Here is a 27371-nt window from a genome sequence, read left to right as displayed (position 1 = left end):
GGTGTAGGTTGATTTGATCTTAGTTTCAGACTAGTTCGGCACAACATCGTGGGCCGAAGGGCCTGTACTGTGCTGTACAGTTCTATGTTCTATGTTCTCGCAGTCAGGATCTTCCAGTCCCGCCAAAGTCTATGGACGTTTGAACAGCTTGCCACATTTTCCAGCCCCACCCTTGCTGCGAAGAGGCCATAAAGTCCCGCCCAGAAAATCTCTCCTTCTGTGGGTCTCTTCCATCTGTATCTCCAGCGCCGGGTCTGAGAGCCTGTGCACCTTCTCAATCAGTGCCTGAACCACCCTGCAATGTCTCTCTTATATCTCAGCCAAAGCATCTCTGAGCAAATTCAAATAGAGGCAATCAGATAGAATCAAAATTGCATTCTTAATCCAGTCTTTCAAGTAAATGTGTTTTATTATAGCAGCACCTATTCCACACTTATTTGCAGCCATTGGCCAAAGTAATCCCTTGTGATTTAGTACACTTTGGACTTCTGCACAGTAATCTGTTGCTTTGAATTTTGTAATGAAGCATGCTGATTGACTCTCCTTTGCTAATTTTAGAACCAGGCTGAAAGGGGCTGTTTATTGATAAACACAGTCGCAAATATTGAGTGCAAATATTGAATGCAATACATTTTTAAAATTAGACACAATACCGCGACGAAGTACAAAAATCATAGGGCTGGATTCTCCATCTGAGAGGCTGCAAGTGGGATTTTCCGTCCAGTGACACGGGAATCTTGAAACATGAATCACGCGTGAGCCGAAAATCGTGGCCGGCACAGGCGCCCAACAAAAACATCGACAGCGGTGTCAATGCATTCTACTCCACGTGTACAGTAAACGCCAATGGAATATCCCTAACGGACCCGACCCGGTATTCTCTGAAGCTTTCGCGATGGCCCGCCTCCGCCAGGAGGAATTACCGACGGTGAGTTTCACTTAAAAAATCGGGAAACAGGCGGTGAGGCTGCTGAGGGAGAGAAGTGTTCGGACATGTTCCCAGAGACGTGGCCGTGGGCAGCCGGTCCTGCCGCTGGCATGACTGGCTGGGGGTGCGGGTTGTAGCGGAGAGTAGTGGGGGGCGACCAAGGATTGGAAAATGGCATCAGGGTGCCCCCTGGGACTGGGGTGGTGTCCAGGCATTGCAGTGGCAGGCAAGTCAACCATCTTGCTGCGCCCCCCACTGACCGCTCATTGTGGCCTGTGGTTTCACAGAGTGACGCCAGCCATAGGGATGCACCCACCTCCGCCACCCCCAACCCGTCCTTCCACCCACCTCCGCCCACAGCCAGATGCCACCAGCAGGTGGGCCAACATGCAGCCCACCCAAGGACAACATCCATGGTAGCTCCGACAGGAGGGTGCCAGATAGGGGTCGCAGAGCATACCACTGGCATGGGTAGCACTAGCCACCGGTACCCCTGCAGCCAGGGATGGGTGCTGGGGTTAGAGGCCCCCTCCCCCCCCCAGTGCTGAGCACTGATGGGGCCAGGGATGCGCTGCGGAGGGCTGAATATCAGGGGGAATGGCCTGGGGTGGGGATGGGTGAGGACGGGAGCGAGAGGGACATGTGGGAGCAGGGACTGCAGAGCAGGCAGGGGCCACTGTGGAGCATGTTGGACCTGGCTGGGCACAGGGGTATGCACTATGCCGGCATGTCTGCCTTTCACCCCCTGCAGACAACGGATTTTGAAATTCAACCAGAAATAGTGGACATCATCCTGGCTGCCGCAGCCCTGGGGGGATGCACTAAAGCTGTACGAGCAGGAACTGCACGGGGAGGAACCAGCAGCGGCAGAGTCTGCCCCAGAGCAACAGGAAGCAGCCGATGAGGATGGAAAGCTAACTGCCCAACAGGCCGAGGAGGAGGTGGGAAGGAGGCACCGCATCAGGTCTCGTGTGTACCAGCAGTACCTGTCCTTTGAGGACCTGCCAGGCCGAGCATGTCATCAAAGACTCTTGCTGAACAGGTGAACCATACGACATATCTGCAGGATCATGGCGCATCTGGCACCGCGGAGGTAGGGAGGAGGACACCCATCAATGTGACGGCTACACTGACCTTTTACGCCACGGGGTCCTTCCAGGCGCTGTGAGGGGACCTGTCAGGAATCTCACAGACCTCGGTGCACAGGTACATCTGTGTCGTAACAGAGGCCCTGTGTGCCCGGTCGGCACAATATATCAATTTCACTGTAGACCAAGCCCACCAGGATGCCCGGGCAGCGGGGTCCACCGCCATCGCCGAGATGCCCCAGATCCAGGGGGTGATCAATGGAATGCATGTCCCCCAATGAGCACTGGCCTATGAGGGTCCGGTCTTCACTAATCGAAAGGAGTTCCACTCGATGAACGTAGAGCTGGTGTGCGATCATGAGCTGCCCATCATGCACATCTGGATGGGCCCTGCAGTCTCTCGGGTGTCCCAGGTGGTGTGGTGCCACTCTGTTCTACCGACTGCCCCCGGGCTACTCCTTGGGATGGGAGTGTGGCCGGAGCAAGCTCCGGGGAACCCCCGCCAGCTGACGGTGCCAGTCCTGGAGGCCCGCTCTCGTCTCCACGCTGGTGGTCATGAAGCACAGGGAGTGGGCCACCTCCCTCTGGGACTGCCTCAGGTCAGCCAGCACCTGGTATATACTGTTCACACTCACAGCTTTAGCCCGTTGTGACTGGGCCAAGCTCTGGAGCGCTGCTGCAATGTCCAGGTGCTCAGCCCTGTCCGGTACCTCAGCCACCATCCGCACAGAGTTCCCCAGGCCTTGGACATCCTGAACCATGGCCGGTACCTTCATCACCCATGTGGCATTGACCTGGGTGGCACACATCGTAGGCACCACCTCCAACTGCACCTGTACGCCCTGGATGGTTGCTGACAACCTCTCACGTAGTCCCCGGCTCTGTCTCTGCATCTCCACAATCGATGGGACTGCCGTTTCCGAAGGCCCGAATCCCGTCTGATAGTCGCTAGTCCCTGAGGTCGGGCTGCCCTCGGACCGTCCACCCCCCTGGGGGTTCCTACCTCTACCTGATGTACCGCTGCTCATGTGTGGTGCGCACCAGATAGTGGCCCCGGATGTTCTTCACATAAGTGCTCAACCGAGGTGAGTTTCTCTGGGATTGTGTTGGAGACAGCTGTTACGGAAAACCGGTGTCGCCCCGGACAGGTGCTCCGGGGTACCTTGGCCTGGTGTTTTGGGGCTCATGTCACTCTCCGTTGCCACCTTGTCAATGGTATTTTCTTGGCATTGTGGCTGGGTGACGGGGGACACCAGAAGGTGGGGTGGTGGTGGGGTGGTGCGGTCGACCAGCCGCCTGACCTGCACCACAAATCAGCCCCTCCAGCCCCCTCTCGCAGCGCAGTGCCCCACCCCGGAATGCCTGGGTGCTCCTCTTTCCCCTCGAATGGGGTTGACCCGACCTACCACACCCCTAACAAGAGAGACCACCCACTAGAGACCCCTATAATAGGGAGACCTCCCCCCAGGGTACACTGTAATAGGGCGGCCCCCCAGGGACCCCTGTAATAGGAGACCCCCATGAGGACCCCTGTAATAGCGAGAATCCCCAGGGACCTCTGAAAGAGGGAGACCCCTGAGACACCTGTGATCGGGAGAGTCCCCAGGGACCCCTACAATAGAAGGACCTCCCAGAGGCCCCTGGAATAGGGAGTCACCTACCCCCACAGGGACTCCTGTAATAGGGTGATTTTCCCCTGGACCTCTGTAAGAGAGGCATCCCCCCACAGGTACACCCTGCCGAAAGGTACCCTGCCCACCATATATCAACCTTTCCAACAGATCCACCCTCTCTCTCTCTCCACTCCCCCCCCCCCTCCCCCCCGCCACCTCCCCCAGAAAACAGACCTCTGTCTGGAAGCTGTAGAGCAGTCCAGATAGGGGCAGTGAGAAGAATTACAGCTGTAATACTTACGTTACAGTTCCACATGTCCATTCCTGGAAGGAAAGCAACTGTGACCATGTCTGGTTCCCACAGATCCTTTAGCCGCAGCCATTCATAGCTTTCAAGTAGTTGTCTGTGATTGACAGCATCTACAAACCATCTGCAACTTTGATTTATCCATCTCCTTTCATGGTTCAATGGCCTGAGTGGTGAAACCCCAATGTTTGTAGACATTGACCACATCAAAGACAGTTAAGTGCAGTGAAATCACACGCTTGAGTCATTGGAATGCACTTAGCGCTTAGAATGCACAGACACAGGCCACAGGGCTTGGCGTACCGTGAGGTCTACCATGCCAGGACCACACTAATAAAGACCACAGGAGATCTATGCCCACATGATTCCCTACCGCAGGGACCGGAGAATCACGGAAGGCCGGGGATAGGACGCCGGGCCCACTAAATAGATGCAAATGGGTCATTAAGGCACCTACCCCACACCACCCCCACAGCACCCATATATCACCCCATTCTACCCCCACACCATTCCCATTGGCATACGGCTTGGACCTCGTTCCCGCTGCCATCGGGGGTCGGAGCACTGCATTTGGATCCGTGCCAGGTGATTTTCCCCTGTGCCTGATTCTCATCTGGGAACTCATTCCGGGCATCCCGGGATGGGGAATCCTGCCCAGAATCTTTCCTCATCGGCTCCTATTGGCACAGGAACCCCTTTACATCTTAGACAGCCCTTTAATCGGTCTGTTCTTATGACTGGCAGCAAAGGTACAGGATGTGGATAACCCGTGCCTTGTCTCTCACAGTGGGATCTCTGCACAGACAGCTTGGAATGTGTCAGATTCTCAAACACAAACACATGCTGCTGAGGTTCTTCAGAAACACAGTACTGCTGAATACAACTTGATTATTTCAGCCCATTCACTCCAGCCTGACGTTTTTGCACAGTATTTGACCCCGGGATACCACCACAATTTTAAAACTTCACATGCTTTTACAATGAAACATCGGTACAACAATTTTCCAGATATTTTGATGGTGCATTTTGAAAAGAGAAATAAGATAGCATAGAAATATCAATCATGTCATTGTGGTGGAATGTCAATTGGTGACGTGGTAAACACAGGGAAGAACCCAGGCTGACTACATTTCAGCCTTTTTCAAATTCAACACTTCTCTTTTCAAAAGAGTAAGGGGTAACAACTCCAAGAGCACAGAGTTCCTCCTAATTCTGTAAGATACAGATTAGTCGGCTGGACAGCTGGTGCGTGATGCAGAATGAGGTTAACAATGTGGGTTCAATTCCAGTACCAGCTGAGGTTATTAATAAAAGCCCACCTTCCCCTTGCTTGAGGTGTGGTAATGCTCAGGTTAAATCACCAGCAATCAGCTCTCCCCCTCAAAGGGAAAAGTAGCCTATGGTCATCTGGAACTATGGTGACTTACTTTTTACAGGTTAATGTGTTTGCAACTACACAGGGATCCCGGGCTGGATTCTCCGATTCTGGGAGTATGTCCCCACGCTGGCGTGGGAACGGTGGTGTTTTACACCAGATAAAATGGCGCAAAACGGCCACCGATTCCCCGTTTTGCTGGGGGCTAGCAGGACGGCAGCGTAGAGCACCTGGCTCTGGCTGCCAATACGCCCTGGAGAATTGCTGGTTCCGTGGCCGCGCATGCACCCCGGACCACCCCCACCCACAGTACCCCCAGCCCCGAATAATGTCTCCCCTGCCTGTGGATCGTCCCACCCCCGACTGTGGCAGCGCTGGACTAAGTCCACAGCCGCCACACCTGGTTCCCGACGGGTGAGACTACACGAGACCCACACCTTCGGGAACTCGGCCGGTCAGGGGCGGAGCATCAGGGGGCAGGCCTCAGGCAACATCCTGAGGCAGTTGATACGTGGCACGGCATACTCTCCTAGGGGGTGACGCATCGCGAAAGCGGCACTGTCCCCGATTTGGTCGGAATGGGTTATTCGCCGGCCGATCGCCGAACGTGATTTCGGCGCCCACAACCAGAGAATCCCGCCTCCTTTCTATTCAGCAAGGTAAGGGTTAATGACTGTAGCCGTACAGAATTCTTGGCTGGGATTCTCGCCCTCGGCGCGGGAGCGGAGGATGGGGCATCAGACCCACGATAGATCCGCGGAGAATCGCTGCCTGTCGCGCGAGTGCCGTCGACACGGCGCTGGTCGGGAGCCATTGAATGAGGCCCCCCTGGCGATTCTCCGCCGGCAGCTGGCCAAGTTGCCACCGGCATGGTTCTAACATGGTTCCACCTGACGGGCACTCGGAATGGCAGCTGCCGCGGCCACCCTGGTGGGGGGCAGAGGAATCCATCACCGGGTGGGCCCTCCAGGATTGCCAGGGTTCTGATCGAGGGGCACCGATCGGCAGGTGTGCGCGATCTGGGGGGGTGGCAATTTTGTGGGGGCCGGCTTGCTGTGTGGGTCTGTCATGTTGCGCAGGAGCACTCCGGTGCCATGTTGACCCCTTCAGGTAAGTGAATTGCTGGACCAAGGGGCGTGAAATGCTCCGGTGTTTACGCCGGCATCAACACTTAGCCGCCGTTTCAGAGAATCCCGGCCCTTGTCTATTCAGAGAGATGAAGGTTAATCTGAGTACCTGTAGAGAATTCATTTATTCAGTGAGGTAAAGTTAATGGCCGGGATTCTCCCCCAACTGCCGGGATGGCCGTACCAGCGCCAAAGAGTGCCGTGAACCACTCCGGTGCGGGGCCACCCGGAAGTTGCGGAATCCTCCGCACCTCCGGGGGCTAGGCCGGTGCTTGAGTGGTTGGCACCGCGCCAACCGCCGCCGAATGGCCTCTGCCGGCCGGTGCGAGTTGGTGCGGGTGCGCCAGCGTGTTCTGGCGCATGCGCAGAACCGCTGTCGTGATCCCTGCGCATGCGCAGGGGGTTTCTTCTCCACGCCGGCCATGGCGAAGCTTTACAGAGGCCGGAGCAGAGGAAAAGAGTGCCCGCACGGCACAGGCCCACCCGCAGATCGGTTAGCCCCAAAACGGCGTACTCACAGATTACTCCGCACCACGTATCGACGGCCTCAGGCCATTGCCTGAGACTCGCCCCCCCAATGTTCCGCCCCAGACCAGCCGAGTTCCCGACGACATGGAACACGTGCGGTCTCATCCATCGGGAACTCGGCATGGCGGCTGCGGACTCAGTCGAGCGCCATCACAGTTGGGGGAGGGCCGATCTGCGGGCAGGGGGGGACATTATTTGGGGCAAGGGGCAGTGTGGTGGGGGCTTGTGAGCCGGCCGAAGTGGGGAATTATGTCGCTGGCCGGATCCGCTGACTACGTCTGCCATGAAGCACGACGTGGCCGCTGCAAACCGCCGCCATGCGCATGCGCAGCCACAGACCCGGCAATTCTCTGGGGCTTATCGGCAGCTAGAACCGGGTGCGTTACGCTGCCATCCTGCTAGCCCCCAGCAAAACGGGGAATCGGTGGCCGTTTTGCGCCAGTTTTCCCACTGTTCCCAAGCCAGCATGGGGAGTCTACAAATCTTAGAATCCTGCCCATTATATTAGTGCAGAGATTAGTGGTAGATGAGTGCAGATTATATATGTTGCCAATTGTTAATTATATAGGAACAGAGGGATCTTGGGGTCCACGTACATAGGTCCCTCAAAGTGGCCATCCAGGTTGATAGGGTTGTTAAGAAGGCGTATGGTGTGTTAGAACATAGAACATAAAACATAGAACATTACAGCGCAGTACAGGCCCTTCGGCCCTCGATGTAGGGGACTGGTACAGATTCCGTGTGAGTGGGGGACTGGTACAGAATCTCTGTGGGTAGGGGATTGGTACAGAATCTCTGTGGGTAGGGGATTGGTACAGAATCTCTGTGGGTAGGGGATTGGTACAGAATGTCTGTGGGTAGGGGACTGGTACAGAATCTCTGTGGGTAGGGGATTGGTACAGAATCTCAGTGGGTAGGGGACTGGTACAGAATCTCTGTGGGTAGGGAACTGGTACAGATTCTCTGTGGGTAGGGGATTGGAACAGACTCTCTGTGGGTGGAGGATTGGTACAGAATCTCTGTGGGTAGGGGATTGGTACAGAATCTCTGACGGTAGGGGATTGGTACAGAATCTCTGTGAGTGGGGGACTGGTACAGAATCTCTGTGGGTAGAGGACTGGTACAGAATCTCTGTGGGTAGGGGATCGGTACAGAATCTCTGTGGGTAGGGGATTGGTACAGAATCTCTGTGAGTGGGGGACTGGTACAGATTCTCTGTGAGTGGGGGACTGGTACAGAATCTCTGTGGGTAGAGGACTGGTACAGAATCTCTGTGGGTAGGGGATTGGTACAGAATCTCTGTGGGTAGGGGATTGGTACAGAATCTCTGTGGGTAGGGGATTGGTACAGATTCTCTGTGAGTGGGGGACTGGTACAGAATCTCTGTGGGTAGGGGATTGGTACAGAATCTCTGTGAGTGGGGGACTGGTACAGATTCTCTGTGAGTGGGGGACTGGTACAGAATCTCTGTGGGTAGAGGACTGGTACAGAATCTCTGTGGGTAGGGGATTGGTACAGAATCTCTGTGGGTAGGGGATTGGTACAGAATCTCTGTGGGTAGGGGATTGGTACAGATTCTCTGTGAGTGGGGGACTGGTACAGATTCTCTGTGAGTAGAGGACTGGTACAGAATCTCGGTGGGTAGGGGATTGGTACAGAATCTCTGTGAGTGGGGGACTGGTACAGATTCTCTGTGAGTGGGGGACTGGTACAGAATCTCTGTGGGTAGGGGATTGGTACAGAATCTCTGTGGGTAGGGGATTGGTATAGAATCTCTGTGGGTAGGGGACTGGTACAGAATCTCTGTGGGTAGAGGATTGGTACAGACTCTCTGTGGGTAGGGGACTGGTACAGAATCTCTGTGGGTAGAGGACTGGTACAGAATCTCTGTGGGTAGGGGATTGGTACAGAATCTCTGTGGGTAGGGGATTGGTACAGAATCTCTGTGGGTAGGGGATTGGTACAGATTCTCTGTGAGTGGGGGACTGGTACAGATTCTCTGTGAGTAGAGGACTGGTACAGAATCTCGGTGGGTAGGGGATTGGTACAGAATCTCTGTGAGTGGGGGACTGGTACAGATTCTCTGTGAGTGGGGGACTGGTACAGAATCTCTGTGGGTAGGGGATTGGTACAGAATCTCTGTGGGTAGGGGATTGGTATAGAATCTCTGTGGGTAGGGGACTGGTACAGAATCTCTGTGGGTAGAGGATTGGTACAGACTCTCTGTGGGTAGGGGATTGGTACAGAATCTCTGTGGGTAGGGGATTGGTACAGAATCTCTGACGGTAGGGGATTGGTACAGAATCTCTGTGAGTGGGGGACTGGTACAGACTCTCTGTGGGTAGGGGACTGGGACAGAATCTCTGTGGGTAGGGGATTGGTACAGAATCTCTGTGGGTAGGGGACTGGGACAGAATCTCTGTGGGTAGGGGACTGGGACAGAATCTCTGTGGGTAGGGGACTGGGACAGAATCTCTGTGGGTAGGGGACTAGTACAGAATCTCTGTGGGTAGAGGATTGGTACAGATTCCCTGTGAGTGGGGGATTGGTACAGAATCTCTGTGGGTAGGGGACTGGTACAGAATCTCTGTGGGTAGGGGACTGGTACAGAATCTCTGTGGGTAGGGGACTGGTACAGAATCTCTGTGGGTAGGGGACTGGTACAGAATCTCTGTGGGTAGGGGACTGGTACAGAATCTCTGTGAGTAGGGGACTGGTACAGACTCTCTGTGGGTAGGGGACTGGTACAGAATCTCTGTGGGTAGAGGATTGGTACAGAATCTCTGTGGGTAGGGGACTGGTACAGAATCTCTGTGGGTAGGGGACTGGTACAGAATCTCTGTGGGTAGGGGACTGGTACAGAATCTCTGTGGGTAGGGGGTTGGTACAGAATCTCTGTGGGTAGGGGACTGGTACAGATTTTCTGTGGGGAGTGGACTGGGACAGATTCTCTGTGGGTAGGGGACTGGTACAGACTCTCTGTGGGTAGGGGACTGGTACAGACTCACAGTGGGTAGGGGACTGGTACAGACTCACAGTGGGTAGGGGACTGGTACAGATTCTCTGTGGGTAGGGGACTGGTACAGATTTTCTGTGGGTAGGCAACTGGTACAGACTCTCTGTGGGTAGGGGACTGGTACAGACTCTTTGTGGGTCGGGGACTGGTACAGACTCACAGTGGGTAGGGGATTGGTACAGACTCTCTGTGGGTAGGGGATTGGTACAGATTCTCTGTGGATAAGGGATTGGTACAGACTCACAGTGGGTAGGGGATTGGTACAGACTCTCTGTGTGCAGGGGACTGGTCCAGAAATCTGTAGGTAGGGAATTGGTACACACTCTCTGTGGGGAATGGATTGGCATAGACTCTCTGTGGGTAGGGGACTGGTGCAGACATCTGTGGGTATGGTCGCTCTTCATTCTGGTTAATGAATGGTCAGCCTTCCTCATGGTCAAATTTCCTGCTGGTTAATGAAAGATTGGGCTTCCTGCTGGTTAATGAATGGTCAGCCTTGCTGGTGGTTAATGAATGGTCAGACTTCCTGCTGGTTAATGAATGATTGGCCTTCCTACTGTTTCATGAATAATAGGTTTTCCTGCTGGTTAATGAATGATTGTTTTTTCTGCTGGTTAATGAATGGTCAGCCTTCCTGCTGGTTAATGAAAGATTGGACTTCCTGCTGGTCAATGAATAGTCATTCTTCCTGCTGGTTAATGAATGATTGTTTTTTTTCTGCTGGTTAATGAATGATTGACACTCCTGCTGGTTAATGAATGATTAGCCTTCCTGCTGATTAATGAATGCTTGGTTTCCCTGTTGGTTAATGAATGATTGGTCTTCACCCCAAATGAGTGAGTTGGGGTTTGGTACAGACTGAGTGAGTTGGGGATTGGTATAGACTGAGTGAGTTGTGGATTGGTACAGACTGAGTGAGTTGGGGATTGGTACAGACTGAGTGAGTTGGGGATTGGTACAGACTGAGTGAGTTGGGGATTGGTACAGACTGAGTGAGTTGGGAATTGGTACAGACTGAGTGAGTTGGGGATTGGTACAGACTGAGTGAGTTGGGTATTGGTACAGACTGAGTGAGTTGGGTATTGGTACAGGCTGAGTGAGTTGTGGATTGGTATAGACTGAGTGAGTTGGGGATTGGTACAGGCTGAATGACATGGGGTTTCGTCCAGGCTGAGTGAGTTGGGGGTTGGTACAGACTGAGTGAGTTGAGTATTGGTACAGACTGAGTGAGTTGTGGATTGGTACAGATTGAGTGAGTTGTGGATTGGTACAGACTGAGTGAGTTGGGGATTGGTACAGACTGAGTGAGTTGTGGATTGGTACAGACTGAGTGAGTTGTGGATTGGTACAGACTGAGTGAGTTGGGGGTTGGTACAGACTGAGTGAGTTGGGTATTGGTATAGACTGAGTGAGTTGGGGATTGGTACAGGCTGAATGACATGGGGTTTCGTCCAGGCTGAGTGAGTTGGGGGTTGGTACAGACTGAGTGAGTTGGGTATTGGTACAGACTGAGTGAGTTGGGTATTGGTACAGGCTGAGTGAGTTGGGGTTTGGTACAGACTGAGTGAGTTGGGGATTGGTACAGACTGAGTGAGGTGGTGATCGGTACAGGCTGAGTGAGTTGGGGTTTGGTACAGACTGAGTGTGTTGGGGATTGGTACAGGCTGAGTGAGTTGGGGATTGGTACAGACTGAGTGTGTTGGGGATCGGTACAAACTGAGTGAGTTGATGATTGGTACAGACTGAGTGAGTTGGGGATTGGTACAAACTGAGTGTGTTGGGGATTGGTACAGACTGAGTGAGTTGGGGTTGGTACAGACTGAGTGTGTTGGGTATTGGTACAGGCTGAGTGAGTTGGCGATCGGTACAGACTGAGTGAGTTGGGTTTGGTACAGACTGAGTGAGTTGGGGATTGGTACAGACTGAGTGAATTGGGGTTGGTACAGACTGAGTGTGTTGGGTATTGGTACAGGCTGAGTGAGTTGGCGATCGGTACAGACTGAGTGAGTTGGGTATTGGTACAGACTGAGTGAGTTGTGGATTGGTACAGGCTGAATGACATGGGGTTTCGTCCAGGCTGAGTGAGTTGGGGATTGGTACAGATTGAGTGAGTTGTGGATTGGTACAGACTGAGTGAGTTGGGGATTGGTACAGACTGAGTGAGTTGTGGATTGGTACAGACTGAGTGAGTTGTGGATTGGTACAGACTGAGTGAGTTGGGGATTGGTACAGGCTGAGTGAGTTGGGGTTTGGTACAGACTGAGTGAGTTGGGGATTGGTACAGACTGAGTGAGGTGGTGATCGGTACAGGCTGAGTGAGTTGGGGTTTGGTACAGACTGAGTGTGTTGGGGATTGGTACAGGCTGAGTGAGTTGGGGATTGGTACAGACTGAGTGTGTTGGGGATCGGTACAAACTGAGTGAGTTGATGATTGGTACAGGCTGAGTGAGTTGGGTTTGGTACAGACTGAGTGAGTTGGGTATTGGTACAGACTGAGTGAGTTGGGGTTGGTACAGACTGAGTGTGTTGGGTATTGGTACAGGCTGAGTGAGTTGGCGATCGGTACAGACTGAGTGAGTTGGGTTTGGTACAGACTGAGTGATTTGGGGATTTGTACAGACTGATTGAGTAGGGGATTGGTACAGACTGAGTGAGTTGGGGTTTGGTACAGACTGAGTGAGTTGGGGATTGGTATAGACTGAGTGAGTTGTGGATTGGTACAGACTGAGTGAGTTGGGGATTGGTACAGACTGAGTGAGTTGGGGATTGGTACAGACTGAGTGATTTGGGGTTTGGTACAGGCTGAATGACATGGGGTTTCGTCCAGGCTGAGTGAGTTGGGGGTTGGTACAGACTGAGTGAGTTGGGTATTGGTACAGACTGAGTGAGTTGGGGATTGGTACAGACTGAGTGAGGTGGCGATCGGTACAGGCTGAGTGAGTTGGGGTTTGGTACAGACTGAGTGAGTTGGGGATTGGTACAGACTGAGTGAGTTGTGGATTGGTACAGACTGAGTGAGTTGTGGATTGGCACAAGCTGAATGACATGGGGTTTCGTCCAGGCTGAGTGAGTTGGGGGTTGGTACAGACTGAGTGAGTTGGGTACTGGTACAGACTGAGTGAGTTGGGGATTGGTACAGACTGAGTGAGTTGTGGATTGGTACAGACTGAGTGAGTTGGGGATTGGTACAGACTGAGTGAGTTGTGGATTGGTACAGACTGAGTGAGTTGTGGATTGGTATAGACTGCGTGAGTTGGGGATTGGTACAGGCTGAGCGAGCTGGAGTTTGGTACAGACTGAGTGAGTTGGGGATTGGTACAGACTGAGTGAGATGGCGATCGCTACAGGCTAAGTGAGTGGGGTTTGGTACAGACTGAGTGAGTTGGGGATTGGTACAGACTGATTGAGTAGGGGATTGGTACAGACTGAGTGAGTTGGGGTTTGGTACAGACTGAGTGAGTTGGGGATTGGTATAGACTGAGTGAGTTGGCGATCGGTACAGACTGAGTGAGTTGGGTTTGGTACAGACTGAGTGATTTGGGGATTTGTACAGACTGATTGAGTAGGGGATTGGTACAGACTGAGTGAGTTGGGGTTTGGTACAGACTGAGTGAGTTGTGGATTGGTATAGACTGAGTGAGTTGTGGATTGGTACAGACTGAGTGAGTTGGGGATTGGTACAGACTGAGTGAGTTGGGGATTGGTACAGACTGAGTGATTTGGGGTTTGGTACAGGCTGAATGACATGGGGTTTCGTCCAGGCTGAGTGAGTTGGGGGTTGGTACAGACTGAGTGAGTTGGGTATTGGTACAGACTGAGTGAGTTGGGAATTGGTACAGACTGAGTGAGGTGGCGATCGGTACAGGCTGAGTGAGTTGGGGTTTGGTACAGACTGAGTGAGTTGGGGATTGGTACAGACTGAGTGAGTTGTGGATTGGTACAGACTGAGTGAGTTGTGGATTGGCACAAGCTGAATGACATGGGGTTTCGTCCAGGCTGAGTGAGTTGGGGGTTGGTACAGACTGAGTGAGTTGGGTACTGGTACAGACTGAGTGAGTTGGGGATTGGTATAGACTGAGTGAGTTGTGGATTGGTACAGACTGAGTGAGTTGGGGATTGGTACAGACTGAGTGAGTTGTGGATTGGTACAGACTGAGTGAGTTGTGGATTGGTATAGACTGCGTGAGTTGGGGATTGGTACAGGCTGAGCGAGCTGGAGTTTGGTACAGACTGAGTGAGTTGGGGATTGGTACAGACTGAGTGAGATGGCGATCGCTACAGGCTAAGTGAGTTGGGGTTTGGTACAGACTGAGTGAGTTGGGGATTGGTACAGACTGAGTGAGTTGGATATTGGTACAGACTGGGTGAGTTGGGGATTGGTACAGACTGAGTGAGTATGGGATTGGCACAGACTGAGTGAGTTGGGTATTGGTACAGACTGAGTGAGATGGGGATTGGTACAGGTTGAGTGAGTTGGGGATTGGTACAGACTGAGTGAGTTGGGGATTGGTACAGACTGAGTGAGTTGGCGATCGGTACAGACTGAGTGAGTTGGGTTTGGTACAGACTGAGTGAGTTGGGGATTGGTACAGACTGAGTGAGTTGGCGATCGGTACAGGCTGATTGAGTTGGAGATTGATAAACACTGAGTGAGTTGGGGATTGGTACAGACTGAGTGTGTTGGGGATTGGTACAAACTGAGTGAGTTGGGGATTGGTACTGACTGAGTGAGTTGCGGGTTGGTACAGACTGAGTGAGTTGGGGTTTGCTAAGGGCAGAGTGAGTTGGGGTTTGGTACAGACTGAGTGAGTTGGGGTTTGGTACAGACTGAGTCAGTTGGATTTGGTACAGACAGAGTGAGCTGGGGATTGGTACAAACTGAGTGAGGTGGGGTTTGTACAGACTGAGTGAGTTGGGGTTTGGTACAGATTGAGTGAGTTGGGGTTTGGTATGGACAGAGTGAGTTGGGGATTGGTACAGACCGAGTGAGTTGATGGTTGGTATGGACAGAGTGAGCTGACTGTTGTTATTCCCTGGAGTTTCCTTATGGACACGAGAGTTAAGTTGGTAGAGATATGTGGGGAGGGAATTGTGGAGCGGACTCCCTTGTTGAAAGCCAGGATTTAAATCCGTCCTTTTCTTCCTCAGGTCTCCCATTTAAAAGTTTGCTGTATAGAATGGATATGATTATTCTCTTCTACCCGCTCTGTGCCAAGGTTGCCTGGGATTAAACTGATATTCATTTGCTTCATTAAACTCTGAATGTGATGTTTTGGGCTCTAATTAATTCTGTCATCTCTGTGACAGCATGTACGAAGTGACTAATCAGAACTGCTGATTGGAGCGTATTAAAATAATCGAACGCATGTTTCTTGAACATTCTTTTCCCTCAACATATTTTGAAGCTATTTTTGAATTTTTTTTCTGTACATTTGTTGAGAATATTTGGAGTGAATTGATGTTGCTTCAGTAGCTAGCTGAGATTTTCGATCAAAGAGCATGAAGCTGTGAGATGCTGGTGAACACCCACCTTACAGATTTCAGAGTGAATTCTTGGAGAATACCATGTAAAACCTGTTAAGATATAAGGTTCTAATCAATCAATCTGATTCAATATCTGAATCAACACAGGTACTGAGGACCATAAAGTCATCAGAAATTCGAGTTGAAGCTGTCATGATATGCACTCATGCACAGAATGAGATACAGACAGGCAGTGACAGACACCCAGTACAGCCAATCAACACACAGGACAGAACACAACCAATCACCAGGCAGAACACTAGAAGGTGGTCTCCCACTATAAAGCACATGAGGCATCAGCACTCTTCCTCTTTCCACTGGTGACAACTGTAGTGACAGTCAGGGAGTATATATATCAGTTAGCACCTTCTACATGTGGCTCAGAGCTAGTCTGGTCCAGTTAGTTATAGCAAGCACGCTTAGATTAGTAGAGAGTCAAACCCACAGCGAACTGTGTGCACTGCTTAACAAGTTCAATAAAGCGTATTGCACTAACATCAAAGTTTGGAGTCTACTTTCAAGTACAACTGCATCCAGTTGCACTCCGTGTTACCCCAGAGTGATTAACACGACATGGTACCAGTAGTCTACTATCTCTAACTGGTTTACCTCGAGTGATTCCGTGATGACCAGCAAGTGCCTTCCAGCGGCATGTAGAAGATCCAGGCCCCTCCACAGCTACGGATCTCCGGCAATCTTGGCGCCAACTGGTGGGTCTTCAAGCAAAGGTTCCTTCTCTACATTGAACCTCAGACCTCGAGGATGCGTCCGATGCCAGAAAAATTGTGCTGTTCCAATCAACTGCGGGGGCCAAGCCATCCAGATTTTCAACTCGCTTAATTTTACCGACGGCCAGGGCAAGACCAAATTCAAGACCGTTTTGAAGAAATACGACAGTCACTGTGAAGCCGAAACAAACAAGAGCTTTGAGCATTATATCTTCCAGCAACGCCTTCAGGGTAAGAATGAACCTTTCCATTCCTTTCTAACTCATCTCCGTATATTAGCGCAGTCCTGCAATTATGGTGAAACTGCTGATTCCATCATCAGGGATCAGATCATGTTTGCGGTGCACTCCGATTCCTTGCGGGAGCAACTCCTCAAAATTAAGCACATGACCCTGCCAGTAGTAATTGAGACGTGTGTAGTGCATGAGCATGTGAGAAATCGGTACTCCCGTTTCAAATCGGCAGAATACGAAAAACTTGCCTCCCACGAGGCAGAGAGTATACAGGCCATCGCCCGGATGCAGCGCCTCAGTATCGATGAGAGCGGCCATTTCGCGCGCTTTTCCCGGGGCACCACGCATGCACAATACGAACGGGAGAACGAAGCGGCCGAAAACCAAACTGCGCAGGTGCGAACATCGGCTGACCGCACTGCGCATGTGCGACGACGCACGGAGCGTAACGACGTCAACATCATGACGTGCCCGAACTGTGGCACCGCCCACTTAAAGCAGCAATGCCCTGCAAAAGGCAGGCGTTGTTTTAATTGTGGGAAGCCTGGACATTATGCAACCTTGTGCAGGTCTGCACCACCAGTCAAGGGCCAGCGATCCCAATTCCAACGCAAGCGCGTTCGATGTGTACAGCAAGGTTTACTGGATTCTGATTCTGGTAGCACTACGGATCCAGAGGACGACTGCCTGGAGTCCCCTTATCGTGTGGGCATCATCACTACATGTGAGTATGCCTCCTCAAATTCAGCAAGACGCCTATCTATCCTCAATGTGGATTCCGCGGACGAATGGCGTGCTGTCATACACGTAAATCAATGCAGCATCCAGTTCAAGCTGGACACTGGTGCTTCTGCCAATCTCATCTCTCAAGCTGATTTTGACCGCATTAAAAAGCAACCCAAATTTCTTCTGCCAACTCCTCGATTATAATGGCAATGCTATAACTGCACTAGGATCTTGTCATCTATTCGTCTCCAACAAGACCATCAATGTCACACTGCGATTCGAAATTGTCAAGCCTGATAAGGCATCCCTGCTTGGTGCCCATGCGTGCCAGCTACTCAACCTCGTACAGCGAGTCCAAGCCATGTCTTCTTCCAATGTGGATCATCAGGCTGACATTGATGACATCCTTGCTCAATATCCGGATGTGTTTGATGGAATGGGTAATCTACCATACTGCTACAAGATCCTACTCAGGCCTGATGCCACGCCTGTGATCCATGCACCACGCCAGGTGCCGGCTCCTCTGAAGGAACGTTTAAAGGCACAGCGACAGGAGCTCCAAGACCAGGGCATCATCTCCAAAGTGACGGAACTGACTGACTGTCCGCTCGATGGTCTGTGTGAAGAAGCCCTCAGGAGAGTTGCGGATACGCATAGATCCCAAAGATCTTAACCAGAACATAATGCGGGAACACTACCCAATCCCAAAGCGGGAGGAACTGACCAGTAAGATGGCACACGCCAAATTCTTCACAAAGCTAGATGCATCACGTGGTTTCTGGCAGATACAACTGGACGAGTCCAGTAGGAAGCTCCGCACGTTCAACACACCATTTGGCAGGTACTGTTATAACCGTATGCCGTTCGGCATTGTCTCAGCCTCTGAAATCTTCCACAGGATCATGGAGCAGATGATGGAGGGAATTGAGGGTGTGCGTGTTTACGTAGATGATATGGTCCACGACCCCCGAGGAACACATATCTCGACTCAAACAAGTATTTCGACGTGTCCATGCAAACGACCTCAAGCTGAACAAGGCCAAGTGCTCTTTTGGCATGTCAACCATCAAGTTCTTGGGCGACCAGATATCCCAGCAGGGTGTGCGACCAGATTCAGACAAGGTCAAGGCCATTAACGCCATGAAGACCTCGGAAGACAAAACGGTGGCACTACGCTTCCTACGAATGGTGAACGTCTTGGGAAAATTCATTCCCAACATGGCCTCACACACCACGGCTCTCAGGCATCTGGTGAAGAAGTCCACTGCATTCCAGTGGCTACCCACACATCAAGCAGAGTGTCTCGAGCTCAAAGCAAAGCTCACCACTGCTCCGGTACTAGCGTTTTTTGACCCGGACAGGGAAACAAAAATCTCCACGTCCTGTGCTCCAGTTGCTTATGCGTCAAGGGCCATGACTCCTACTGAACAGAGGTATACCCAGATAGAAAAAGAGATGCCTGGGCCTCCTAACCGGCATTGTAAATTCCATGACTACGTCTACGGTGCACCAACATTCACAGTGGGGACTGACCACAGACCCTTGGTCCATATCATTCATAAGGACTTGAATGACATGCCGCCCAGGCTTCAGCGCATTCTCCTTCGACTCCGAAGGTACGATTTTGAGTTAGTATACACACCAGGCAAGGAGCTGATAATTGCGGATGCCCTGTCCCGCTCCATCACCTCGCCCTGTGAACAGGTTGACTTCATCCGCCAGACTGAGGCACAGGGGCAGCTGTGTGCCAACAACCTCCTGGCCTCAGATGAAAGAGTGATCAGCATTCATGAAGAGGCAGCCAAAGGCCCTCTTCTGCAGCGTGTAAGGCACCACCTCGCAAATGGCTGGCAAAAAGGGCAATGCCCTCAGTTCTTTAATGTGAAGGACGACCTGACAGTAGTCGAGGGGATCCTCCTGAAGCTAGATCGTATTGTTATTCCTTACAATCTGCAGAGCTTAGTGCTCAAACAAATCCACGAGGGACACCTAGGTGTCGAAAAGTGCAGGCGCAGGGTCCGGCAGGCTGTCTATTGGCCTGGAATCAGCCAGGGATTATCCAACATGGTCCTCAATTGTGCGACCTGCCAGCGTTTCCAGCCTGCTCAGGCGAAAGAAACACTCCAGCAACACGAGATCGTGACCTCTCCGTGGTCCAAGGTGGGAATCGACCTTTCTCACGCCAATGGGCGTGACTATGTGCTCATCATAGATTACTTCTCAAATTACCCGGAAGTTGTGATGCTGTCAGTCCTCACATCAAGGACAATCATCCAGGCCTGCAAGGAGACTTTTGCCAGGCATGGTCATGAGTGACAATGGTCCCTGCTTCCACAGCCAATAGTGGTCCAATTTCACCAAGTCGTACCAATTCAAACACATTACCTCAAGCCCACACTACCCGCAGTCCAACGGGAAGGTTGAGAAAGGGGTGCATATCATGAAGCAACTGCTCTGCAAGGCTGCGGACTCAGCTTCTGACTTCAACCTTGCGCTGTTGGCGTACAGGGCAACCCCTCTGTCCACTGGTATGTCTCCGGCTCAACTCTTCATGAATAGAGACCTGCGGACGACTGTTCCAGCCATACACTTACCAGACCTGAATCACCTCCCAGTGCTGCAAAAGGTGCAGCAACTCAGGAACCGGCAAAAGCTGACGTACGATGCTCATGCTACTGATTTGCCAGTGCTATCTCCGGAAGATGCTGTTCGGATCAAGCTACATGATGGAGGCTGGTCAGCTCCAGCTGTTGTTGTTCGACAGGCTGCTCCCAGATCGTTTGTAGTTCGTATGGCTGATGGCTCTATTGTCAGGCGCAACAGAATGGCACTGCGCAAAGTTGCCTGCCCACCACCAGATCCTGCTTTTCCATATGTTGTTATGCCTCCTCCGGACACCTCGCGCCACGAGGCCACCAATCTGGCAGCAATTCCGCCTGTCAAGGTGCCGTCGTCCCCACCTCCACCTCTCAGGCGGTCGACAAGGATCAGACGCCAGCCACAGAGATTGGACGTATAGACATTTATCTTGTAAATGTTGTCCTGCATCTGCACGCTAGACACCTCTTATGTATATATTTATCCACTCGCTTTCATCCACTCACCATTTAATGTAAATAGTTCTACATGTAAATACAGTCGCATATGCTCCCTTATGATATGCACTCATATGATATGCACTCATGCACATAATGAGATACAGACAGGCAGTGACAGACACCCAGTACAGCCAATCAACACACAGGACAGAACACAACCAATCACCAGGCAGAACACTAGAAGGTGGTCTCCCACTATAAAGCACACGAGGCATCAGCACTCTTCCTCTTTCCACTGGTGACAACTATAGTGACAGTCAGGGTGTATATATCAGTTAGCACCTTCTACATGTGGCTCAGAGCTAGTCTGGTCTAGTTAGTTATAGTAAGCACGCTTAGATTAGTAGAGTGTCAAACCCACAGCGAACTGTGTGCACTGCTTAACAAGTTCAATAAAGCGTATTGAACTAACATCACAGCTTGGAGTCTACTTTCAAGTACAACTGCATCCAGTTGCAGTCCGTGTTACCCCAGGTGATAAACACGACAGAAGCAGTAGGCCATTCTGTCCATTAAGACTCCTCCACCATTCAATAGTTCATGGCTGCTCTGATTGTAGCCTTCCCTACTCTTTCATGTACACCCGCCCAGCTCCCCGCCCCCATTACCTTTGACTCCCTGTTTGATCTAAAATCTGACTAACTCAACTTTGAATATATTCAGTGAACTAGCCCCCATTGCTGTCTGGGGGAGAGGATTCCACAGACTAAAGACCTTCTGAGAGAAGAACTTCTTCCTCATCGGCATCCTAAATGGGACTTACTTACAGTAGATATACAATGGGACTTATATCTGCGAGCCCCATGTGGTAGAGTGGGCGGGGGGGGGGGGGGGAGGGGGGGGACCTGTGTTTTTAAACTGTGTCCCCTCATTCTCAATTCCATCCTATGAAGGGTAACATCCTCTCAACATCTACCCTGTCAAACCCCTTCACAATCTTATATGTTTCAATAGGAGCACCTCTCAAACTCCAACAATTATAGGCTCAACCTTTTCAATCTTTCCTCATACGACAACTCCTCCATCCTAGGCATCAGCCCAGGATTGGTGGCTTCTGCTGCTGGGTGTGGATCTCCCCTAGCATTGACCTGCCCGCAGATGAATTATTTGAGCAGAGGGAGATAGAAAAAAGTGGGAATTTTTCAGCATGCCAATCCACAGTATCTCCCAGAGGATGTTTACAGGGTCCTGAGACCAGCCTTTCCTGCTCCTAAAGAGATATACATTTTTGAAGGAATCCCTTCAAAGCACGAGTCTTAATGCAGTTGATAGGATTTTTAAATAAAAGGGTGGTGGTGATTACTCCAGCATGATGGCAGTGAGGAGCGGCAGTACGTCCTCTGGGCTCTGCTGCTTCTGCATTATGCTGCTGCTCCTCACATTTCTAGTTCTTCCTTTTGACTGGAATTAGTTGCTCCCTATCCTGCTGAGGACTATATGATGAGGGAGACATTAACTGAACCAGATCTGGATCAGTCTCTGTGTGTTTCATTAAACAAAACAAAACAGATAATGCACAAATTAATTTGTTATCTCCTTCACTCAACAGGTTGATAAAATGTCACTGCTGCTAAGTGCAGTGCTATCAGCCCAATGTGTACACCATCTAGTTCAAGCAAAACTTATGGAGCCACAGCCACCCTCAATCTACAAATACAATCTCCTTCTCTGTGCCTTTTAAACCAAAGTGCAAATGTTAAGTTTGAACTTTGTGGAGCTGGACCACAGCAATCGGCTCCACTTGTAAGCATCAGGCTATATTTGCCAAAGCATTTCTGCAAATGTGGGATTGATTCTTCAAGCAGAAAGTGAAATATTATACACCAATGTATGCATCCACAAGTAAATCACCTACGTAGGTGATCAGGGCAAGCAGACAATTCATAAAAGCAAACTGAGCTATTTCAGTGTGAAATTTAAAACAACAGCCAAAAAATGTATATAGCTGGGACTTACCTATATGGAATCACTTCAGCGCTCAGAAGCCACAGTGGAACCTCAGTTATTCCTGTTTGCTTTGATCTTTATAGAACAGTTATAATTAAGATGTGTCAGACAGGACCTCCAAGTGCAGCATGTGCAGGGAGAGGCAACAATTCAGAGCTAGTCCTCGTGAGAAAAATCTGTGTCCTTTCCTCTCGTTCACACAGGATTCAGCTGCTTTGTGCACTGACAGCTCAGCTCATTCACATAGTCTGAAGCCAGCAGCTTGAGCAGTAGCCCAGCCTCTTGGCAGGAAGCTGAATGTCACGATTTTCTAACAAACCTCACATGACTGCCTGAGAGAGAAAGAATGAGAGAGTGGACTGGAGCTCAGACATGCCACGAAAGAGGTGACGAGGATGCCTCCAGACACATAAAATCAACGCACACGTCCAAAACCATGCGGCTCTGTCAGAACAATCGCGATTGTGTGTGAACAAGGGAGACAGATCATTTAAGTGCAGACTTCCTGTGGTCCTGCAGTGCTGGCCTCTTCAATGTGCCATTATTAATTCTAGCCAGTGAACAAATTAGCCATTCACTCTTGAATATCCTGGGGGCTCAATATGATCACAAAACTTTAAAATATAGGATGAAGTCCAGCCTGAACTGAGCCTCTAAACCAAGAGGAATTTCAACAGCACATCAGGCCCATGTATCGCCAATAAGCGTGTGTCTGTGGACCAGGCCATGTGGGTAAGAGCTAAATACTATCAACATAAGTTAACTGCACGTTCAGAGGCTCACATAAAGCAAGAACTGGACTGCACATTTAGATGACACAGATCTCTCATATTTCTCATTCAAACAATTGCTCTTTTTCGATCTTCTTGCAGGAGGTTTCACATAATAGAAAACGGACACGTGAATATACAAGCTCTGTTGGACCTTGTCCTAACCAACCTGCCTGTCACAGGTGCATGTCTCTTTCAGAACATTGTATTCCACTATAATCTGCAACCTCTGAGCCTGGCATATCCTTCACTCTACCATTAAACCTGCCGACCAACTCTAGTTCAATGAGGAGTGCTTTAAAGTTGGGAGCAATGAGTTGCCAACTGATGCAGTTATAACACAGGACTACATGCATGCCGATTGCCGGATGTAGCATGTTATAGGTATAGATCTTGTGGATCAGATTACAGTACTGAACCCTGCTATATCTAGTCATGAATGATGGTACATAATTAAATAACTCAGCGCCTCCATGAACATTCCCACCCTCACTGATGCTGAACCCTAATATCTGAATGCCAAAGACAAGACTGAAGTGTTTGCAACTATCTTCAGATTGAAGTGCCAAAATGAATGATTGATTCTGGATACCTCCTGAGGTCCCACCACTACAGATGCCAATCCCATTCACACCATGTGATATTTGAAATGATGGACACAGCAAGGACATCTCTGCCAGCTCTAGTGTTGAAAACTTATGCCCCAGGATGAGCTGTTCCCCTAGCCAAGCTGTCCTGGTGGATTTACAGCACTGCTATTTCTCCAACAATGTGTAAAAAATGTCCACAAGAATTCAACACAGCCAATTACTACACCATAATTTTACTCTCCATTGTCAACAAAGCAATAGCAGTGCTAGCAAGCAAAACCTATTCACCAATCAACAGTTCAGTTCCTGCAGGACCACTTAACTCCAGCTTTTAACCTAGGTCCAAACATCAGCAAAAGAGTTGATTTTCGTCAGTATGATCAGAGTGACTGTCTTTGACATCAAGGCAGCACCTGACCAATTGTGGCATTAAGAACCTCATGAATCAATGAAGATCAGGGGAAGCTCTCTCTGCTAAGTGCCATACCTAGAATGAAGGTGGTTGTTGGGAGGCCAATGATTTCAGTCCCAAAATATCACTGCAGGAACTCCGCAGGGCAGAATTAGGCCCAACCATCTTCAGCTACTTCATCAATTATCTGAAGGGAAAGGATTTGCAGTGTTGCAGGGGAAAGAAAGGTACTGCAACTAGCTAAGTTTCTCTCTGAGAGATGGCATAAATATGATAGGCTGAATGGCCATCTTTTGATAATTATTTCCGCCCCCATCAGGGCGGAAATAACACAGGACTACATGCATGCCGATTGCCGGATGTAGCATGTTATCAGAAATGCTATAACGTATTCTACTTTGGGAACTCTAGCCAAACAAGGCTTTTTTTTTCTGTGACAGTCACTCTAATCAGACTGACAGAATTCAACGCTTTTGCTGATGTTTGGAAGGACACAATGCCATCAAAGTTCAAAAACTATGTGCTGGTGATGTCACTAGGCTAGTAATCCAGGATCCCAGACTAAAAGCCCTGAGGTCACAGGTTCAAATTCCACTTCGGCAGCTGGCGGAATTTAAATTCTCTTAAAAATTCTGGAATTGAAAAGCTTGTCTCAGTAATGATGATCATGAGATCATTGTCAATTGTCATTAAAACCCATCTGGTCCATGAATACCCTGTAGTGAAGGAAATCTGTTGTCCTTATCTGGTCTGGCCGACATGCCGTGTGCTCTGTTTCATGGAGACATGGCTCACTCCTGCTTCACCGGACTCTGCCTTTCAACCACAGGGCTTCTCAATCCACCGAATGGACCGTACAGCGGCCTCAGGCAAGGCAAGGGGAGGTGGGGTCTGCCTCCCAATCAACACCTACTGGTATCTAGATGTAGCAACACTGGCGAGTTTCTGTTCCCCAGAACCAGAATACCTGACGCTAAAATGCCGCCCCTGCTACATTCCATGGGAGTTCAGCTCTGTTATCCTGACGGCAGTTTACATCCCACCCCATGCGGACGTGAAAATCGTGCTGGACGAAATATGCACCACCACAAAAAGCCTTGAAACGAAACATCCCGAGGCCTTGTTCATTGTGGCCGTGGACTTCAATCAGGCCAAGCTCAAGAGCGTACTACCAAGTTGCCACCAACACGTCACCTGTTCCACCAGAGGCCCAAACATCCTAGACCACTGCTACACAAGTATTAAACATTACCCAGCACTTTGGCAAATCTGACCACAAGGCTGTGCTCCCGCTCCCGGCTTATAAGCAAAAACTGAAGCGGGAAAATCCGTCAAAGAAAGTCGTGCATTGTTGGTCTGAGGAATCGGATGATCTCCTACAGGACTGCTTAGAGTCAGTGGACTGGTCAGTATTTAAAATCTCTGCGACCAGTCTGAACGAGTACGCCACTACAGTAAGTGACTTCATTAGTAAGTGTGCAGAAGACTGTGTGCCAAAGAAGCAAATCCGTGTGTTCCCCAACCGGAAACCCTGGATGAACAGGGATATCCACTGCTTGCTGAAGTCTAGGTCTGAGGTGTTTAAGTCAGGCGACCCTGACCAGTACAAGAAAGCCTGATATGTTCTAAGGAAATCCTTCAATGATGCCAAAAGACAATACCGGACCAAGCTCGAGTCCTAGGCTAGCCACACGGACCCCCGCCGACTATGGCAAGGTCTACAAGACATAATGGGCTACAAGATGAAGGCATATAAAATCGTCGGCTCCAACGCACCCCTCCCTGATGACCTCAACGCATTCAATGCACGCTTTGAGCAAGAGGTTAGCGAGAGCATGCCCTCCACCTTGGAAGCCTCGGATGAACTTGGATCTGAGGTCACCATTGCAGATGTCAGAGCAGCCTTCTCAAAAGCCATAGGCCCGGATGGGGTACCCAGACGAGCACTCAGGTCTTGCGCGGATCAGCTGGCGGGGGTATTCGCAGACATCTTCAACCTCTCTTTACAACAATCTGAGGTCCCTATCAACTTCAAGAAGACGGCCATCATCCCTGTACCAAAGAAAAGCCAAGTGGTGTGCCTTAATGATTATCGTCCAGTGGCTCTGACATCCATCATTATGAAGTGCTTCGAAAGGTTAGTCATGGCACGAATCAACTCCAGCCTTCCGGATTGCCTTGATCCACTACAATTCGCCTACCGCTGCAACAGGTCCTCAGCAGACACCATCTCCCTGGCCCTGCACTCAACACTGGAACACCTAGATAACAAAGACACCTATGTCTTTGGGGCATAGGGGCAGCACGGTAGCATAGCGGTTAGCGCAATTGCTTCACAGCTCCAGGGTCCCAGGTTCGATTCCCGGCTGGGTCACTATCTGTGCGGAGTCTGCACGTTCTCCCCGTGTGTGCGTGGGTTTCCTCCAGGTGCTCCGGTTTCCTCCCACAGTCCAAAGATGTGCAGGTTAGGTGGATTGGCCATGTTAAATTGCCCTTAGTGTCCAAAATTGCCCTTAGTGTTGGTTGAGTCGGGTTACTGGGTTATGGGGATAGGGTGGTGTGGGCTTGGGTAGGGTGCTCTTTCCAAGAGCCAGTGCAGACTCGATGGGCCGAATGGCCTCCTTCTGCACTGTAAATTCTATGTCATTCTCCTATTTATTAGCTACAACTCAGCCTTCAACACTATTTATCCGACAAAACTCATCTCCAAACTCCGTGGCCTGGGCCTCGGCTCCTCCCTCTGTGACTGGATCCTGAACTTCCTAACCCACAGACCACAATCAGTAAGGATAGGCAACAACACCTCCTCCACGATCATCCTCAACACCTGTGCCCCACAAGGCTGTATCCTGAGCCCCCTACTATACTCCTCGTACATGATATGCAAACATGCAACCAATGAACACTCAGAATAGGACACAACCAATAGGCAGTCAGGACACTCAGAGGTGGCATCACCACAAGGGGGCATGACATAAACACTATAAAATGGATGAGGCACTCACACCCGGTCTCTTTCCACAGACAGACATCTAGAGAGTTAGACAGGGTTGATCAGCAGCATCACACCCCAGCACGTGGCTTAGAGCAAGCTGGTACAGTTAGACTGAGTTACTACAGTTAGATTAGCAGAGAGTCGAACTCATTTGGGAACTGTGTTAATAGTTCAATAAACACATTGAACTAATTTCAGAGTCTGGAGCATCCTTTAGTTAAGACTGCATCAAGTAGCAGCCTGTGTTATCCGAAGCAGCATAACACAACATGATACCAGGATGACTGTTCAATCTATTTAGTTCAACTCAGCAAGATCCGTGGCAACCAGCTACTGAATACAGGCACAAGGGACAAGATTCAGGCTC

General features: G+C 50.5%; 1 protein-coding gene across 3 annotated transcripts in view; it reads right to left on the bottom strand.

Annotated features, from left to right (window-relative positions):
• LOC140430961 (tetraspanin-18B-like) overlaps positions 1-22626 on the bottom strand; it is a 322769-nt gene extending 300143 nt beyond the window's left edge. The window contains exon 1 of one of the 3 annotated variants that reach the window (XM_072518804.1): positions 22247-22626. The gene's annotated coding sequence lies outside the window, so the exon portion shown is untranslated. Of the gene's footprint in view, positions 1-15512; positions 15946-22246 lie in introns of those variants that run through there. The other 2 variants (XM_072518807.1, XM_072518808.1) reach the window with 2 other exon arrangements.
• Between the last annotated feature and the right edge of the window lie 4745 nt (positions 22627-27371).

The sequence above is a fragment of the Scyliorhinus torazame genome, chromosome 10 (assembly GCF_047496885.1).
Source record: "Scyliorhinus torazame isolate Kashiwa2021f chromosome 10, sScyTor2.1, whole genome shotgun sequence".
Lineage (NCBI taxonomy): Eukaryota > Metazoa > Chordata > Chondrichthyes > Carcharhiniformes > Scyliorhinidae > Scyliorhinus > Scyliorhinus torazame.
This window is presented reverse-complemented; position numbering and strand designations above follow the sequence as displayed.